This window comes from Acomys minous (assembly GCF_964271855.1).
Source record: "Acomys minous genome assembly, chromosome: 11".
Classification (NCBI taxonomy): domain Eukaryota; kingdom Metazoa; phylum Chordata; class Mammalia; order Rodentia; family Muridae; genus Acomys; species Acomys minous.
Genome location: NC_140492.1, coordinates 112,172,346 through 112,190,730, shown reverse-complemented (window position 1 = coordinate 112,190,730; position 18,385 = coordinate 112,172,346). Strand labels below are relative to the sequence as shown.

The window sequence follows — 18,385 nt, the reverse complement described above, 5'->3', positions numbered from 1 at the left end:
GTGGAAGCAAGGTGTCTTACTCACTGCTCTGTTGCTGTAAAGGACACCATGATCAAGGCAACACTTACAAAAGAATTTAAGTGGGAGCTTAGAGTCAGGGGTTTGGTCCATTGTCGTCATGGCAGGGGCTGGCAGCAGGCCGGGGTGGTGCTGGGGCAGTAGCTGAGAGTTACATCCTGACCTGCAGGCAGAGAAAGCCTGGGCAAGTGACACACTTCCTTCAGCAAGGCCACACCTCCTAACCCTTCTAAACCTATCAGTTCCTCTCCTTGGTGACTAAGCATTCAACTATATGAGCAGTCAGTTTTATTTAAACCACTATACAAAGTCTAAGTAAATAGCTTGGAGAGTTACAGAATCCTCACAGTTTGAAGAATCTTCTCTAAATTCCCCAGCAATGCTCGCTCACCATTATGATTTACTTCTCTTAGACTATTGTAGGGCCATAAAAACAAACCTTCCTTTTTCCCACACCTAACATCATTTTATTGGGAACTAATGCTATAAAAAGTTAGGTGAGCCAATGTCTAAGTTACCAAATACAGAGCCCTGAAATACTTCAAACAGATGGGATGTCATACACCTGTAATCCCTGCTCATGGGAGGCTTGAGACAGGAAGATCAGGAGGTCAAGGTTATCTTAAGAGGTGGGGAGAGAGGGAGGGAGGGGAGAGAGAGAGAGAGAGAGAGAGAGAGAGAGAGAGAGAGAGAGAGAGAGAGAGAGAAGGGCGAGGGAAGGGAGAGAGGGAGAGGTTAGTTGGTTCAAAAGCACCAACACACAACATCAGCTGAGTAAGGGGCTAACAACTAGGACTCTAATTCCGCCTTGTCTTACCACACAGGATAGCTTGGCCAGTCATGCGTCACTACACTTGGTCTTTAATGCACATTGTTTTTCCATCTTTGAAATAAGAAGATGAGTTGGATGGGACCAGCCTATGACCTCATTGTTTTCTCTTCAGGGGAAACGTATTGATGTTGGTGAACTCTTCAAAGACACTGCAGTTATGAGTAGTATATGCTTGCTTTTCAGTAGTGTCCAGCGGCCAAGATAAAACTGTCACAAAACAAAAAGATAACTTATATACTCAGAATACTCTGAAAACACTATATTTTCTTAGTTTTCCATGTCCCTAATATCTAAATATTAATTTTAAAAAAGGAAGTCATGAGTATTTCCTTGCATAAAGTCATTTGTAGAGAATCAACCTCTGTTGTACTTTGAGAGCTCAGGCAACAAGTGTCTTCATGACAAAGGTTAGTATTGGAATAAATAATCCTCCTTAGAGCCCCGGGAAGCATGAACAACCATTACCCTCATTTGCCACTCAAGAAAACTATGGTGTAGAGACATTAAATAACATTAAGTAGCAAGGTCATGTATTTACAGCTTGAAGAAATTATATAAAAAGCCATGGCCCAGTGAGGTGGCTCAGCCAGTAAACACTGATAGCCTGAGCTGAATCACTGGGCCCACATGGTACAAGGTATATATAGTCCATGGTGGCTTAGCTCTGACAGTGGTAGGACTGCATTGTTGTAATAGTGGCCAGTTGGGCATGAAGGCCTGAAAATTACTACTACTTGTCCTGTGACAGCAAAGGTGAGCTGATCTCTAGTTAGTTCCTCATTTTGAGGGTGCAGGGATCCCTTCTGCACACCAGCCAGGCACCCTGCCCCCCCACGCTGACGGTCAGGGATCCCTTCTGCACACCAGCCAGGCACCTTGCCCCCCACGCGTTCTCCCCCAGACCCTGCTTCTTTCCCTGTTTCCTCCCCTCCCCATTCCCTCCCATGGGGTAAGTTCTTTTCCTTCTAACTTATAAAAGAACTTTTAAAATTCTAGTTTCATTTTTGGAAATTAAAATATAATTACATTATTTCCCTTTTTCTTTCCTTTAACCCTCTCACATATACCTTCTTCCCCTCTCTGTCAAATTCATGGCCTTTGCCTCTTTTTTCTAACAATTGTATTTATATATGTAAAAATGCGCATACATACACAGTCCACATAATGCTACTTGTATGTCTATTCTTTCAGGGCTGATCACTTAGTATTGGATAACTAATAGGGAGCTGTTTGCTGCGGAAGACTATTTCCTCCACTCTCAACACCCCTGAGTCACCTGTGGTTCTTTACCTAAGCTTGGGGCCTGGTAGATTTTCCGCCTTCATGTCGGTGTGTCTGTTGGTGTCATTCTTCTTCAGGTCTTGTTTGTGCAGCCATGTTGTTAGTGTTAGCATACAGGCCATTCAGCTGGCTTGCTTTCAAGGTCCTAGCAATTGCTTTTGTCATCACCTGCCACCTGTACCAGGTACAGGGGGTGGGGAGGATATCAGAACACCCCCCCCCCACACACAACCACTTCCATCCCACTGTGTTCTCCCCTCCCCCCTTCTCTCTGTCACCACTGTTTCTCTCCCTCTCTGCCCCTAACTCTTGCCCCAGGCTCTCACCACCACAGTCAACCTCTTTATACCAGATCTGTTGCTTGGTGTGATTCCTCAAGAGGGTGCACACCTCAGGACAAGGTTGTCGTGGTGCCACTCCACCACGTTATCACTCTATATCACAACGGTTAGATACAGTTAGACTACAGACACACTGTTCCTGTCTGTAGCCTCTTTCTCGGTGTCCCTGGTAACTAGGAGCAGGGGTTGTGTTGTAGATGGAGCAGCTGGGACTAAGCACCGCTAGTTCTCTGCACTGTGACCAGCTGTGGCCTCCCTCTGTGGCAGAGATGGGTTTCCTTGTTGAGCGGAGAGAACTACACTGATCTGTGGGTATAGGGTAAGTATTTAGAGTAGAGCTAGGGCCTGTGCTGGCCCAGTGACGAGTCAGACGTGGGTTCTCCTCCAAGGCCCCTGACTTCACTAGCCATGAGGAGGAGGCTAGGTTCCCAGTACCCAACGTGATTCCCCCTTAACTGAGCAAGCCTTAAATCCAGTTTGAGAGCTGCTGGTTACCACCAAACCCTTTGAACTTTTACAATGATTTCTCCCTGAAAACTCTTGCAGTATAGTTGTGCACCTTACTTTTTTCATTGCTGTAGTATTATGCCAGTGCTGTGTGGCTGGGCTCCAGAGTTAAATCATTATGTAAGGCATAGATGGTCCTGACGCTCGGACAGTAGTATTTTGCCCTGACTACTAAATTCTAAGCACCTATTCTAAGGGGAAACAGAATTTTATTCATCTTTATCTTTAATGTGTTGAGTACATATTGGTAAATTTCAATTAGTATGGCTAGTGAATTATTCTCAGATTAAGTTACATTCCAGAAAACATGTTGAGTAATTTGTAAATTCTTTTCCATATCATTTAAATTTTTCTATGTTATTTTAATTTGCTATTGCTTCTGTCTCATAGTAGATCTACTAAGTCTTTCTGATTAGAAATTTGAAGGGAAAGAAACTATAGAAAAATGACTAGCAATTTTAAAAAATTATTTATTTTATGTATATGGATGTTTTGTCTGCATGTATGTCTGTGTACCAGATGTGTATCGTGTGCCCTTGGAGGTCCTAGGACTTGGGTTACAGAAAATTTAGAGCCACCTTGTGGGTGCTGGGAACTGTACTTGGGTCTTCTGGAAGCCCAGCCAGTGAGTGCTCTTAGTCACTGAGCCATCATCTCTCAAAGCCTCACGTCAGTTTCCTGCATAAGAGCAAAGTGAATTTCTCTTCCTCTTGAAGTCTGATGATAGGCAAGTCATTGAAAATAAAGCTGACAAATATGAGACTGCTGCGAGGCCAGAAAGCTGCAAGATCTCATCTGGTAAAACGTAGAAGTTAAAGTTTAAGCTTAGAGGCGAAGAATGCATGGTGAACTGGATATGGAGGTCAGGGCCCAACTGTGGATGTCAGTTTTCTCCTGCCACTCTATGGACTCTGGAGACAGCACCCAGGTTGGCATGCTTGGCAGCAAGTACCCTGAGCTGCCGCACCGTCTCACGGGCCCAGATGGTCTTGAGCTTTCAGGTCGCATGCCTTAGAACAAGCGATGGCCCGTGCCAGAGCCGCTCTGAGCAGGGTGGGCAGCTGACTTCTAGCCACCGCCTCCTGTGATGGAAGTTGTCATGACGGCTGCATTCTAGCTTATGAACATTTAGTCAGTTTATTGTGGATAGATTTTGTTGTGCAAAATACCTTACTTAACCAAATTAAAAGTGATACAGGGCCAGGCGGTGGCACATGCCTTAGAGGCAAACAGATCTAAGTGTGAGGGCAGCTTGGTTTGCATAGTGACTTACACACACACACACACACACACACACACACACACACACACACACACACACACCAAAAACAACAGCAACAAAAGCAGGATGCAGTGGTGCACGCCTGTAATCCCAGTACTCAGGGAAGCAGAGGCAGGCAGAACTCCTTTAGTTTGAGGACTGCCTGGTCTACAAAGTGAGTCCAGGACAGACAGAAACTGTTAGCATACCTACTCTCAGTCTGCCTAACAACCCGTGACATCATCACCGGCCAGCTGCCCATGATACTCTCTTCCTTTTCCTCTTCCTCTGCTCTCTCTCTTTCTCTTCCTCTCATGCCTCTCTCCCCTTGGGGTGCCCCTCCCCCTTTCCTGCTCTTCCGTGTTTCTATAATTAACTTTTCTATATCATATCTGTTGCCGGCATCTTGATTTTCATTATTTAGTAATCTTAGAAACAACAACAACAAAACAGATACAGGAATATTTGGAGTATATCGGATAATGATAGAGCCTTTCATGGGGAACCAAGGCCCAGAAACTTGTCCACCACCAAAACTGCCCAGAACCAGTTAACTCACAAACTCAAAGACGGAAACCTAGGGAGCACTGAGGACGAACGAGTCTTAGAAGATACAGAGCAGATTTACAGGTAGGAGCTTAAGACTGAAAGTGAAAGAGTGAGGAGTACCGCAGGACGTCCTGGGAGAAAGTGGCGGGGAGTGGGGTGTCCTGGGAGAAAGTGGCGGGGAGTGGGGTGGGTGGGGCAGGGGCGGGCGTGCATGCGGGAGTTTGTGATTGCAGATCCTTCCAGGTGCTCTGGTACCATGCCCTCAGGATGTTTTCCAGAAAGGGATACCCTCTCAGGGAACAGAGATAAGGAAATACAGACCATGTTCCTGGCATCTTCCAGCCTCTGGCAAGGACTAGGCTGCCCACACACTCAAGGACATTTCAAGCTTTTAGCCAAGAAAGAAACTGGTCACTTTTCTTTGTGGCCTTTTCACCCTGAACTGCCTAGCAGTTCTGTGTCCTGTTACCATCAACAGTAGGAAAGACTCATTACTCTGGTGGCTTCTTGTGTGAGAAGTTTCAGTCTGTACTTGCTTGGCCTTCTTGCTTTGCGGTAGGACATTTTCAGGAGAGTGGGCTGTACAGCTGTTGACTTGACCTGGCAGTACCCTAGAAACAGAGAGGAGAGGGGCGGCCTCCAGTCACACAGCTTCCTCTAAGAAGGTCCTGCTTTTCGCCAGTGGTGCCGCCCCTTTGTAACCAAGCTTCACTTGAGCCTTTTGGGGACATTTAAGTTTAAACCATGACAGTCAGATAAAGGGAATTCAGAAAAGCTCCCTTGGGGAGAGAAGAGCCAGAAAGAGGAGGGAGAGGGCTAGGGGGCCCGTGGCTCTGAGGTGGTGCCTTTGGCTTAAGTGCTCAGCAGACTAAAGAACCAGCCTTGGAGATACCTCTTCCAGAGCCACAACACATACACGCCCGTTTGTACAAGTCCCTACAGCAGTAAAGGCTTTTCTGTCAAACTAGTGGGAGCTTATCCTGCGTTTTTAAAGGTGGTCACCCTATTGCAGAATTCTTCAAAGTCCTCTCATAATGCTGGTGGTGTTCCCAAGCTAAATGTGATCCTTGTTCTAAAGTCTTACTTTTGTAAGTGTTTTGAATTTAAAGAAGATAAAGAGAAAACCTAAGATCAGTCATAGTGTCCCTAATCTGTGGAGCCCATGTCTTTAAAGTCTAAGTACAGTGCTGTTTCTGACACACTGGTAGGACTAGAAAATTACTCTAGATCCACACTGGCCATATGGGAGTGAACACCACTAGGTATCCCGCTTAGAATTACAGTGTGCTATTAATTTAAAATACTCAGTAGATTTCAAAGACTTAATAAAAACCATTAATGATTTTTTTCACACTAAACGTTAATAATCTTTTAAATACTTTGGGCTACATATGTAGTTCAAACTAACTTTTCTTGCTTCTTTTCATTCATTTATTTAGTATAACTCCTAAAAACTGAAATATATGTTCACGCATTTGCATTGGACAGTGCAGTACATAGGATATATATGTGTGTGTGTGTCTGTCTGTCTGTCTTTTTACATAAGAATGCTCTCACTCCAGAGACTAAAAGAAATGTCTTTCCTCTGGCCAGTTGCTAATTCCTGAAGTGTCCCCTGCTTCTCTTTCTCACCAGGCCTCACTCTCTGTGGAAGGCTGGCTCTCTAAAGATGGGCAGTTGGGAAGTAAAGGCTGAATGTCACTCATTCAACATTTTTCTGTCCTTTGCATCCTTCACACCTCCAGCTCTCCTAATCCTAAATATTTGCATACAAAGTAAAGAAAATACAAAGATTCCATTGGCTTTTGGCTTTAATGCCACATCTTTTAAGATAACTTGTTTGTAAAAAAAAAAAAAAAAAAAAGTGGGGGCGTAAGAGTCTGAGGCATCCTCTGAAATGCAGATGAACCTTACTTCTTCTCACTGTGGCCTGCAAAGACCAACCTTTCTCACCCAGATGGCTTTTGTCTTTCCTTGTGCTACGGGAAAGCTTGGCAGGAGGAGGGAGCTACCTCATGGAGAGAGGCGGTGGGAGACAGCTGTGGAAAACATGGATGGCAGAAGCCTAACATCTACTACCATTTACATGCTAATAAAAACCAGAAATGGCTTTCCCCCTCGTTTGATCTGATTTGGAACTTGGTGACTTTTCTCTGGTATGGTATTTTACCCCCTGTGTTCTTCCCCATTGTTGTTAGCTATAAAAGTCTTTGAAATCCTCAAAATGAAGGAAGGTTTTCCTGAGGAATAAGAGAACAGAGCAGGCTGTGAAAGTGCTTTGTGGTCATGGTGGGTCTGTTGGTAGAGAAAGCCTACCTCTGAAAATAGAGAAGCAGGAAGAAAAGCCAGCCTTTGCTTTCCAAGGTTCACACAGGGCATGGCTGCTCAGCAAAGAGCACTGAGGTAAGCCCACACTGAGTGGAATTCGAGTGGCATGGCTTCAGGTTGCCCCACACAAGAACAGAAGGAAGTCATAAATCAAGGCAGATTACAGTCAAGCAAGGAAAACTGTTACAGGTTTTTCTTTCCTTTCTTTTTAAATTGTTTTGGTTTTGTTTTGAAACAGGTTTAGGAGACAGGGTCTTATGTAGCTCAGAATGGCCTAGAACTTGTTTTGTAACCTGGGTTGTACTGGAACTCATGTTGATCCCCCTGGCTCAGGCACATGCTAACCTGCTTAAATTATAACGCATGCCGCATCATGACCAACAACTTCTAGCTTTTGTGTCCTGTCTTGGGGGAGAAAAACCAGGATATGGGCTCTGAGTACCTTTTGTTCAGTTAATGCCCTCCATCTCAGGGCAGCATTTCCGTGCTCCAGCAATCTCTTTGTAGAGATAAGAATACAGGAAGCTTGCGGTAAAATGCACGGACGTTAGGGAAGAACAGCAAGGGAAGAGATACAGTAAGTTTGCTGTGTGTCTTAAATACCTGCATGTTAGTCTCAGGTAAATGAGTGTAGTTTCCAAGTTAATGTTTGTTGACCTAGACGATAGGTCTAAAGAAGGTAGAATTCTTTTTAAGTAACAAGTGGTTCTCTCCTATTAAGCAAAACAGAACAAAGATTTAGATGAATGTAAATAAGTCGGTGACAGCTTAACAAATCTCCAGGAACTTATCAGTTTATACAATTGAGGGACTAGGTGGAGACAGACTTCCCAAGGCAAACAGATAAGGAGAAGAGCCGTGACTTCAAGATGGCTGGCTTCTTCCTCATCCTGAAGACATAATAAAAGCCTGGCAGCTTAAAACAAAGGCCTTATAGGGTTTTCCCTTCTTTTCTTCTGACCGCAGACCCCAGCTGATGGGCTGGCTCCTATAGGTTAGAGGCCAGCCAACCAGCTAACCCTAGATTAGGAGAGGGAGCGGAAAACTCAGAGACTTAAAACCCCCAGGCCCCCTCTGCTTTGGGGAAGATCTACTGCACCCCCAATAAATACCTTTCTCCAAAGGCTGGTTCTTCCTGCTCCTGTTGGCAGTGTTTAATATTTCTCTCCTGTTACGTGTTGTGCTTGAGGATTTTCCTGCCTTTAAAATCTTTAATTGGCTGAGAAAACAAAGCTAATCAATACTCCTAGACTGGAACACCACAGCAGACATGTAAAAAGCATAACCTTTTTACACATCAAATTTAACCTCACATGGCTAGGGTGGCTCCTGACTGACCATCTCTTCAGAGCAGCCTTGCAGTAATAACCTGCCAAATAAATGTACATTACCTCAGATGCTTCCCTTTGCAGTGGGAAAGAGCCTAGATTTAATGAGGTGTCCTGTGGAGTCTCAAAGGGGTGTGTGTGTGTGTGTGTGTGTGTGTGTGTGTGTGTTGTTTAGGATTTCATTTTGGAGTGACAAGTCGAGGGTCAAGTATTGTAGCTCAGCTATAGGCACATACCCAAGCATAGAAAAATCCTGGATTTGCTACCTAGCACCAAAAAAGCGATGTGAGCAGGTAAGCTTGGTATAGGTTTGTAGTTACCTAAAAAGTAAAAATGGGCTGTTCATTTCAAAATCACAGTAAAACCTAAAAAGTTAGCAGAAGGTAGCAGAACTGTAAAAACCGTAGCTCCTACACTGGTGCCCAAGAACTTGAAGTCAGCAGAAAGCTTATCAAGTCATTGTGATAAACCAGAATGTTTGCCATGGAGGAAGGTGCTAGAAAGAGCAACCTTTATTACATACATGGGGACAGTAACCTAGGACCTGAGCCCAGCAACATGAAGCAAGCTTTGCTAAGATTACTATAGATTTGATGGGATTCTTCAGTCTTACAGTGTCTGTATGCCATGATACAGGGAAGTCAACGTTCTGGGTCTTCAGGCCTGTCTTCATTCTCTTGCCCCTTGATAAATAAGGCATATCCTGTCATGTTGCCCACAAAGTTTTTGCATTGTTTACATTTTTAAAACTGCCCTTATTAGATTATCTTTCAACTTGGGTTTCTTTGGTTATGAAATCACAAAGGGAATAAGTAGGAAATTGTGAACTGGAAGTGGTGGCTCCTCAGCTCGGGAGGTGGAGGCAGGAGGATCAGAAGCTCCTGATCATCCTCTGCTACATGGTGAGTTTAACACCATCCTAGGATACGTGTGACTCTGCCCCACCCTAAAAGGGCTAAATTTGATGAAATGATGCATGTTTGTGCTGCAGTTTGGCTGGGCAGAGGACGGTGTAACGTAGGTACCTGTGTGCTTGCCCGTTCAGGCTGCTCCTTGTGCTGCTCCATGCTCTCCTTCTCTGCATGTGGGAGACATGAGGGTCTTGTGTCCTGTTTCAGAAGATGGGTGGGCAGACAGCTCTTCTAGAGCTTCAGGGGACAAGAGCCAGAAATCAGAGTGTCCTTCCTGCTGTTGCTTTTTCATTATTAAATACACAAATGTCATATTTGGGCTAATGTTCCCTGAACCTTGTCATAATTAATGGCTCAGTAAACCATCTCACTTAGTAATAAATAATCTAGATATCCATTCATTTCAGTTCAGTTTAAAGGTATTTTATTTAGTGTGTGCGTGTGTGGAGGTCAGACCATAACCTGAAAGAGTTGGTTCTCTCCTTCCACCACGTGTGCATTCCAGGATCATCTCAGGCCCTCAGGTCAACAGGCATGGCGGCACGCACCTTTGCCTGCTCAGCCTGTTACCTAAGGTTTTAATAATAATCTTGGATAATTTATTTTTAAGTAAAATTGCCGGAGGAACTAATCAACCCAGTTAAAAGACACTTTTACAGTCTCATGACTATAAACATTAATCCAAAGTAATGCTGGTTTATTTGATTGGTAAATTTGTGTAACTTGAGAAAGAACATATTCATAGAAAAAGAATCTATACTTAACCAGTCTTGGAGGTCTCCGTGAGCCATCCAGCAGATTCATCAACAGATGCAGGCATACATCCCCACCAACGAAGTGTGTGCCTGTGCTCAAGTCCAGACGCCAAAGCACAGAGAGCACGCCTAACTCCGCTTCTCTGATTTTAATTTTGCCATGAATTTTGTGTCTTATTTTTACAAGTCTGGCCATTTGATGATCCTAGTTAATGAATAGTTTATACAAATCTATTCTGTTGGGTAAGGAAGCCGAGAATCAGGTTAGTTAATCTTTGCTATTTTAAATCCAAATAAATTAAAAATTTGTACTTACTGAAAAAAATAGGTCTTTGGTATGAACTAATAAAGCTTCACAATTGTGCACTTATTCATTTATCTCTGGAAGTTTAGAACTGAGGTTAGAAGTTCCACATGACCACCTCGAGCAGCATGTCTGACTCAGGAAAGCCTTTCATTCCTTCCTTCGTGTGTAGTGTGAATGAAAGTGTGCCTTACACTGATCACACAGTGCTAATGATGGTGTGGAGAGCAGAATTTATAGGCTGGAGCCTAAATACGATTCTTGTCATTACTTGTCCACCTGTGTCTGACATAACATCTTGTGACTAATAGATAAAAGCTTTTGAAATGCATTAACAGGCAACAGACAACATCTGAGGAGAGCCCTTGCTTTATCCTGCCTAATGTTCCCACCAGTGTATTTTAAAAGTGACTCGATTAAAAACTTTGTTCTTTTGCTATAAAACTTCATAGTTAGCAAACTGGAACGTGAATTTTTAGTAGACCTTATCTGTAGTTCCTGGCCATGATCACTCATATTTAGCTTGTGAATACAATGAACACTTAACGTTAAAGAATTTGTTTTACTCATGAGATACAAAGAAGCCAGGCAGATGTTACAGTCAGCTCCGAAAAGCAAGGGTCTGACTGGGGGCACATTAAAACACTACCAAAATGGCCAAGAGAGTGGACAAGAGAGAGAACATCCAGAGGCATCTGGAAGAGGCCAGAGCAGAGACAAGAGAAGGCAACTGGACATGTCCAGGGCTGTCCCTGAGAGCATAGTGGAGAAATAATGGGACAGTAGTGGGGCCAGAGTGGGCCACTGTGTGTTATAAAGAGGGTGGGAAGTGAGCTGTCCTCTGCACCAGCCTGGAGCCAGCCAGGGGAGCAGTGGAGGAGGTGGGAAGGGCTAACCATGCTTTGAGATGCACGGCAAGGACATGTGAATAGGGTCTGAGGGTCTGGAGGCCAGCACTGGCTTTGGTATGCACCGTAGGTACGCGTCAATAGGGAGCCAGATGGCTCCTAGGCCGGAGGAAGGGCTCTTCCTGGCAGGCGGAGACTCTATTCATAGGTTCCTGAGGAGTGCTGACAGTATGCATTTGCAATCCTATAGTCCAGTGTGACTGAGCCAAGACTGTCATTTTGTACCAGTGGGTTTGCCCTTAGGGGGTGCTTGGTTTTTGTTTTGTTTTTTAGTTCTAACAAAGACAACGTGAAATTATGTGAGGTCAAGGGATGTTGATATAAATTCCAAATCGAGACAAAACTAGTATTTCTAGAGTAAGGTCAGGAGGTGGAGATAGGGTGGAAGTATGCGCGTGCCACTGTGGTTCCCACTTTACAGCTGATAATCAAACTCTCTGGTGTCAACAGAACACTAAAAGTCGTGGGAAAATAGAGGTGAGTTCCTCCAAGCTGCTGTCAGCTCCCTTCACCAGTTGAAACACTAGTCAGTTGTTTGTGTCTTTTGGATTTTTTTGTTTTGTTTTGTTTTTGTTTGTTTGGTTTGGTTTGGTTTGTTTGTTTCTAGAGATAGGGTTTTTCTGTGTAGCCCTGGCTGTCCTAGACTCACTCTGTAGACCAGGCTGGCCTCGAACTCACAGAGATTCACCTGCCTCTGCCTCTGGAGTGCTGGGACTACAGGTGTGCACCACCAAGTCCGGCTATTTGTATCTCCTTCTAAAGACATGTTATTTAATACATTATTGATTCATCTACACTGACCTTATAAACAACAACATGTTAACTCATACCTGGAACAAAACTTAACTAATTTTTAAAATGTTTTGTTTTTGTTTTTTCGAGACAGGGTTTCTCTGTGTAGCCTTGGCTGTCCTAGACTCACTTTGTGGACCAGGCTGGCCTCGAACTCACAGCGATCCACCTGCCTCTGCCTCCCAAGTGCTGGGATTAAAGGCGTGCACCACCATGCCTGGCACAAAACTTATGTAATACCCACATCATCACACCGTAGTCTTCTGGCACCATGCCCAGGAACCACCCACAAGACACAGAAACCAAAACAAAAAATCTGGCTCTAAACAGACCTTGATGAGGACACTTGTTTGGAGTCTGAGGGCTGGACCAAGAAGGGAGCGACAGTGCTTGGCTGGAGCTGAGCTGGAGGCAATTCAAAGTCTGTTTCCTCCTGTGCAAATCACAAGTGACCACAGAAGCTTGAAGTGTATTGATTTAGGGGCTACAAATGAATTTTATGAACTCACAGCTGAGTATTATTTGTACCAACAGCCGACAAAGGGTTTTCCCCCTACTTACTCTTTTTTTTTTTTTTGGTTTTTCAAGACAGAGTCTCTCTGTGTAGCCTTGGCTGTCCTGGACTCACTTTGTAGACCAGGCTGGCCTCGAACTCACAGCGATCTGCCTGCCTCTGCCTCCCAAGTGCTGGGATTAAAGGCGTGCGCCACCACGCCCGGCCTTACTCTTTATCCCTAATCCCTGATGGAGAGATTTTAGCCGGCTGAGGTAATGCAGGTGGGAGGAAGAAGGTTATTCCTTAGACACCCCGTACCCCTAGCCCCAGTAGAACTTGGAAATCATTTTTCTTATGGTAGGATTCTGTGTGGTGGTTTGGTGGGGTTACTAGTATATTGTGAGTTAAGTAGGATTCTGGAAATTCTATGCATAGCCCATGCCTCAGATTAATTACCTCAAAATTACTGGTCATGATTTTTAAATATTTTTACATATCTTTTCAAGGAAGAAAAATATGTGTTCTAAATTTCCTTTTTGTTCCTGGTTTTTCAAGACAGGGCTTCCTTGTGTAGCCTTGGGTGTCCTGGACTCACTTTGTAGACCAGGCTGGCCTTGAACTCAGCCTGACTCTGCCTCCATGAGTGCTGGGATTAAAGGTGTGCACCACCATGCCGGGTTGTGTTTCAAGTTTCTAAACCAATTTTCAACTGTGCTTTTGAAACACAGTAATTATTTGATATCCTGGTTTGTTTTATGGCAAATTATGAATAGGATGTTTCCAATTAATGCATTGGAAATAATGTTAATCTGTATAGCAGTATTTATTTGAAAAATAAATTTAAAGAGACCATTGACTGTTGCGTCGGAGGGTTGTGGTATCTCACAAGGAGCTTTGTCTCTAGCAGGTACAGGATGTTTGTTACCCTAACGAATCTTCCAGGCGCTGTGTGTGCCTTTGTTTATTGACAGCATATGTCCGTTCACAGAAAAGACTGGTCTTCCATTTTATCCTCAACCTTAGCACTTCCATAGTGTTTTCTAAAAGAATATCTAAGATATGTAAAATCATTTCAAAGTGGGATCTTTTTAAAGTGAAGTTCCTGGGAAGCTTTCTACCTGTCCTCTTTAAATGTTTGGTGTTTGCTTTGCCTCCACTGAGTGCGAGAATGCCAGTCTATAATCTGGTGAAATGTCCTGAAACATTCAGTATTTACCAGTGTCACCCCCTTAGCATCCCAAAGACTTGTTTGTTCTGGTCCCCAGCTGTTTGTGTTGTATTATGTGCTGTACACTTGTTGCAGCACAAATTATTAAACTGTTCACTTCCATTGTAATGAATGTCAGGGTTTGTGATTATGTCATCAAAGGAGAAGAACCTTTCACAGGACTGCAGTCGGGGTTTCTAGAGTAAAATCTGTCATAAGCACTAAAAGAACAAATGAATGTTTCTCTGTATGTTTACTACTCAGTCATAGATGAAATGGTTCTGTAAATCAAAATGAATGGACTTCTCTTTATCTCATATGAAAGTCATACGCTAACATTGCCACCTGGCTTCTTTTCAAGGGCATGTGTGAAAAGACTGCACCAATGATTGTGTCAGAAATAGAACAATCCAGCCAGTGTAAAGATCCACAAAATAAGATGGCCTGCTTTTGGAAAAGAAATTTGTTATTGACTGTTAAAGATCACATTTACGTTTACTAAGCATTTGCCAGATGTACTTTACACTAGAGCTTAAGGTTCAAAATATTTCTGTGAAAGCATTCTACTGTGTGAGAAAGCAGAGTCAGCTCCGCTCATCGTGTAGGTGCTGGTGGGTGGATTTGTGGCTAATCTGTGCCATATGGCTACTCTCTGCAGTGGGAAGTGATGGCAGTGCCGGGAGCTTTACTCCATCCCTGGGCAGCTGCCTGGGACTCAGTTACTTTGATCTTCCTGTTGCACAGCTGGAAAAAGCAGGGCCTGGTTTTGAATGACCCAATAAGACGACATATGGGACACTGTCATAGACTGCACCTTCACTTTAAACAAGTGTTCTTCAGACAATGCTCTGCTCATCTCAAATACAAGGTTGAATTATTTGTTTAAAAAAAAAAACTACCTTAAAGTTGAGAAAATAGAAATTTGGACATTGTGAATATTTTACCAATACATTTTCTATGCTCTGTTTCATATAAAATTCTTCCTTTTAGGAACAAATTTCAGATGAGGAAAAAAAAAAGGAGCATGTGTAATTCATGTAATGTCCCCATTGCCAGGCACAGGTACATGTTCAGTATCTCTGCAAGTGTTATTCTTAGAGTTCCATCTTGGCATGGCCCAGAACAGAGCAGAATTGGGAATCCAAAGTCACATGGTCTCTCTTACTTTCATGGTCTGCGATGACTGCCATCAGCCTTCCTTAGAACCTTTCGTTGCTTTTGTTAAATGAGTGTGCAGGTGTTTGTCCTGCTTTAGGAACAAGTCTATTTTCCACAGAAAGACATGAAGGGACACAGTGTCTCCCTCTGTCCTAACAGTCAGGGAGACTGTGGTGAGCAGCTGTGGAGACCACATGCAGACTGCAGGTCTCTTCTGGATTGTTATCCCCATGGGTGACAAATGCAATCTAGCTAGGAGACAAGCTAAACCAGTTTGGCATTTTTGTGTTTAAATATTCTATTCTAATTTCGCGGCACTGACCCTGACAGCACTTTGAAATCTCTAACCAGAACAGATAATAAATCTGTGCCTAGGTTCTGTGTACGGTGAGCAGCTAGAATTCACAGTATTTGCAGGTCTTGTTTCCTCGGGACACCGTTAAACTGGAAAGTCTGTGCTGGCAGGTGGTAGGGGGTGAGAAAGCATGTTCCCACTCACTGTTTGGCAAGGAAGACCATAGAATTCTTGAGTAACCAACCAGTGACGGTCATAACAAGCTACAGGAGCAACCCTGGGAAGCCTGGTTCTTCTCCAGAGTTGGAAAAAGGTGGAGTGAGCACTGTGGCCACAGACTTCATCTTGAGGAATTTTTTAAATAAAAAAAACCAAAAAACAAAAAACATACGATCAAATTGGAAGAAAGTGGACAAAATAAAAATCGTAACTACAAGATATATAAAGCTGAATTTCTTTAAATATATGAACTGGACAGTGTATGGCTTTAAAGTCAGCCTAAGTTGCAATGGCTTTGACCGTTCTTAGCCCTATCATTTAAGGCTTGTTTATGTAGTCTAGGTAGAAGTAAATCATAACCAAGTATGAATAACTATATTATACTTATAACTTGTATGTAATTGCCTGCCTTCTAAGCCATGTAACTTGCAGACTCACAGACCTCATTCCACCTGTTGGGGATTTTTTGTTTGTTTGTTTCATTCCTTTGTTTACCATCAGTCTCTAAAAATAGTCCTTTACACATAATAAGCTATCAGTACTTTAAATGAATAGTAAATGTTCAGTAAATACCTGTTGTATCTTCATTAAATTTTGCTTTTAGCAGTTATCAGCATCTGCTAATTGATGTGGAAAATAACTGAGTTTAAAGTATGTAAATGATCATCCTCCAACTACTCCATTAACTTATCTAATAAACCAGATCAATAGTTAATAACTAGGTTATTGCTCATTTGTGGCGCGCAACCTCGCCGATAAGGAGCACGCCACACTCAAGATTCTTCTGACAGCATTTATTGAATCAGCTCTTTTTGATGGCAGATGCGAAGGACCCCGAGTCCCCCAAAACCCGCTGCTAATATGCTTTTTCGGGAGGCGTGCCGAGTCCTCATTGGCTCACTCAAAGTGCCTAATTAGCATGTAGTAAAACACGCTTTGCGCAAACGCATTAGTGAATGGTTTCGCGCCACACGCAGGCACACTCAAGGCCAGACAGCCGTGAAGAACCAGGAAGCAGGAAACCGGCGCCATCTTGTAATGGCGATTGCGGCTCCTAACACTCATTGTACCCAGTTCATCACACAGCAGACATGATGGGTCGGAGGCATGAGCAGATCCACTCCTCATGACAGCCTTATGAAATGGCTACAGTTTGTTCTCACGACATTGTATTGAAATAGAAAGAACCAATTAATGCACTTATTTTGTAAGACCAGCTTCTCTGAAGCTGCAGTGTTTTCCCAATGCATAGGGAAGTACTCAGAACACGCACCCTGAGAGTGATACTGAGCACGTGAGCCAAATGGGTGCTCTCAGTATGTTTTCTCTTAACTACTGTATTGTGCTGAGTTCCCATACATCACACAGCTAAACTAAGGCATCCATCCAAAGATTTGCCACATCCCACACTCTAGACACCTCAGGGAACTTACACAGTGGGAAAGACCATTCTGAAGCCATGGAGCTTCCCTTAGGATTGTACACTTTTATTGTCTATTACATTGTATGCACTTATCTGCCATGAAAAAAAAGGAAACGAAATCAAACCAAATTTCTGTCACTTAAAGCTAGCCCAATGTTGAAGCTAGTCCAGTGTTGATAATGTCTTTCTGATTTCCCATTACCTTATAGGTACTGGGCTTTGTTTGCACAATGGGATGATGGTGAATCCAGTAGTTTAAATGATCAGTTATTGCATTCAGGGCTACTGTTTTCTTTTCTTGGACAATTACAGTAGGATAGGTACTTTGAGCTCACGCATCATGGGTTTGTTGTTGGTTTTTGTTTTTTTGTTGTTGTTGGTTTTTGGTTTTTTTTTTTTTTTTTTGGCGTCGTTGATAATTCCTACTAAGGACCTGCTGGCGTGAGAGTTACTCATTTACTTTACTCATGAAGAGACATTAGAATTCCTTAGAATTGAGCTGATCAAGAAGTCACTTGCTTTGACTCTATAATATGTATTTTAGACATTTTATACATGATGAAGAAACATGCTTGAAGATGAGTTATTTGAAAGAGTCCTGAGAGAAAAGAATAGTGGGAAAATGAGATTTATAAAGAAAAATAAAAGTTGTAGGAGTTGCTTAGCCTAATGGAACAGTTCTGCCCAAGGAGGAGTGTTGATTGGATTGTTCCCTTCTGTAGGGACAACTAAAGGCCACTCAAACCCAATATTCTTAGAAGTAACTTCACTCTCCACAGTTAGGAAACACGAAAAGGTATTTGGAGAAAAGATACAAACTCAGAAAACATTTTTGACCAAAGGCTTTCAGTTTGGTTTGCCTTAAACTCTGCTGAAACTAAGTGTTTTAAGTACACCCCTCAAATCCCCACCAGACGTTTGGATCCAACTGGTCTCAAAGTTTGTGTTGTTGGTCTATGATTTGAATTAATCACATTAGTTCATTAAACAAATGTTGAAAATAATTTTACTTGCGTTAGTAAGGGGACAGAACTTGGTCGTCTCAAGAGGAATGGGGGAGAACTATTACCTCAGATGTGTTCCAGACACTAGATCTTAGAGCAGGAAGGTGAGTTACACTATTGCGTGTTCTTTGTAGTAGTTAAAGGTGTCCCATGTTAAGCCATGTATAGAAGTCGGATTCTGTGTAATGCATAACTGTTGGTAATTAAGCAAGAAGTTTTAAGTAAGTAGAAATTCAGTCATAGGTTATATCTTTGCTTTGAACTATGACAACTCCTCTTCAGGCATTGTTCAGACTTTTGCACACAGGATTGAGAGGAAATAAATTACTAAATATATTTCAGGTTTGTTAACATTTATTCCTGTTGATAAATGAACATGAAATTATAAAAGTTAGCCTCTGCTTGCTTGTTGCTTAAGTATCCTTATTAATTCTGTTCCTGTGGGTTTTGTTTTGGTTTTGTTTTTTC

General features: G+C 42.9%; 1 protein-coding gene and 1 long non-coding RNA gene across 2 annotated transcripts in view; one reads left to right on the top strand and one right to left on the bottom strand.

Moving 5' to 3' along the window:
- The window catches only part of NDUFS4 (NADH:ubiquinone oxidoreductase subunit S4), a 95,372-nt gene that overhangs the window by 76,311 nt on the left and 676 nt on the right, over window positions 1–18,385 (top strand). The gene's annotated exons all lie outside the window — the stretch shown is intronic.
- Window positions 676–18,382, bottom strand: LOC311609311. The gene is made up of 3 exons (XR_014783347.1): window positions 5,285–18,382; window positions 2,141–2,306; window positions 676–1,057 (listed from the first exon to the last, which is right to left on the bottom strand). It is a non-coding gene; the product is annotated as an uncharacterized lncRNA (long non-coding RNA).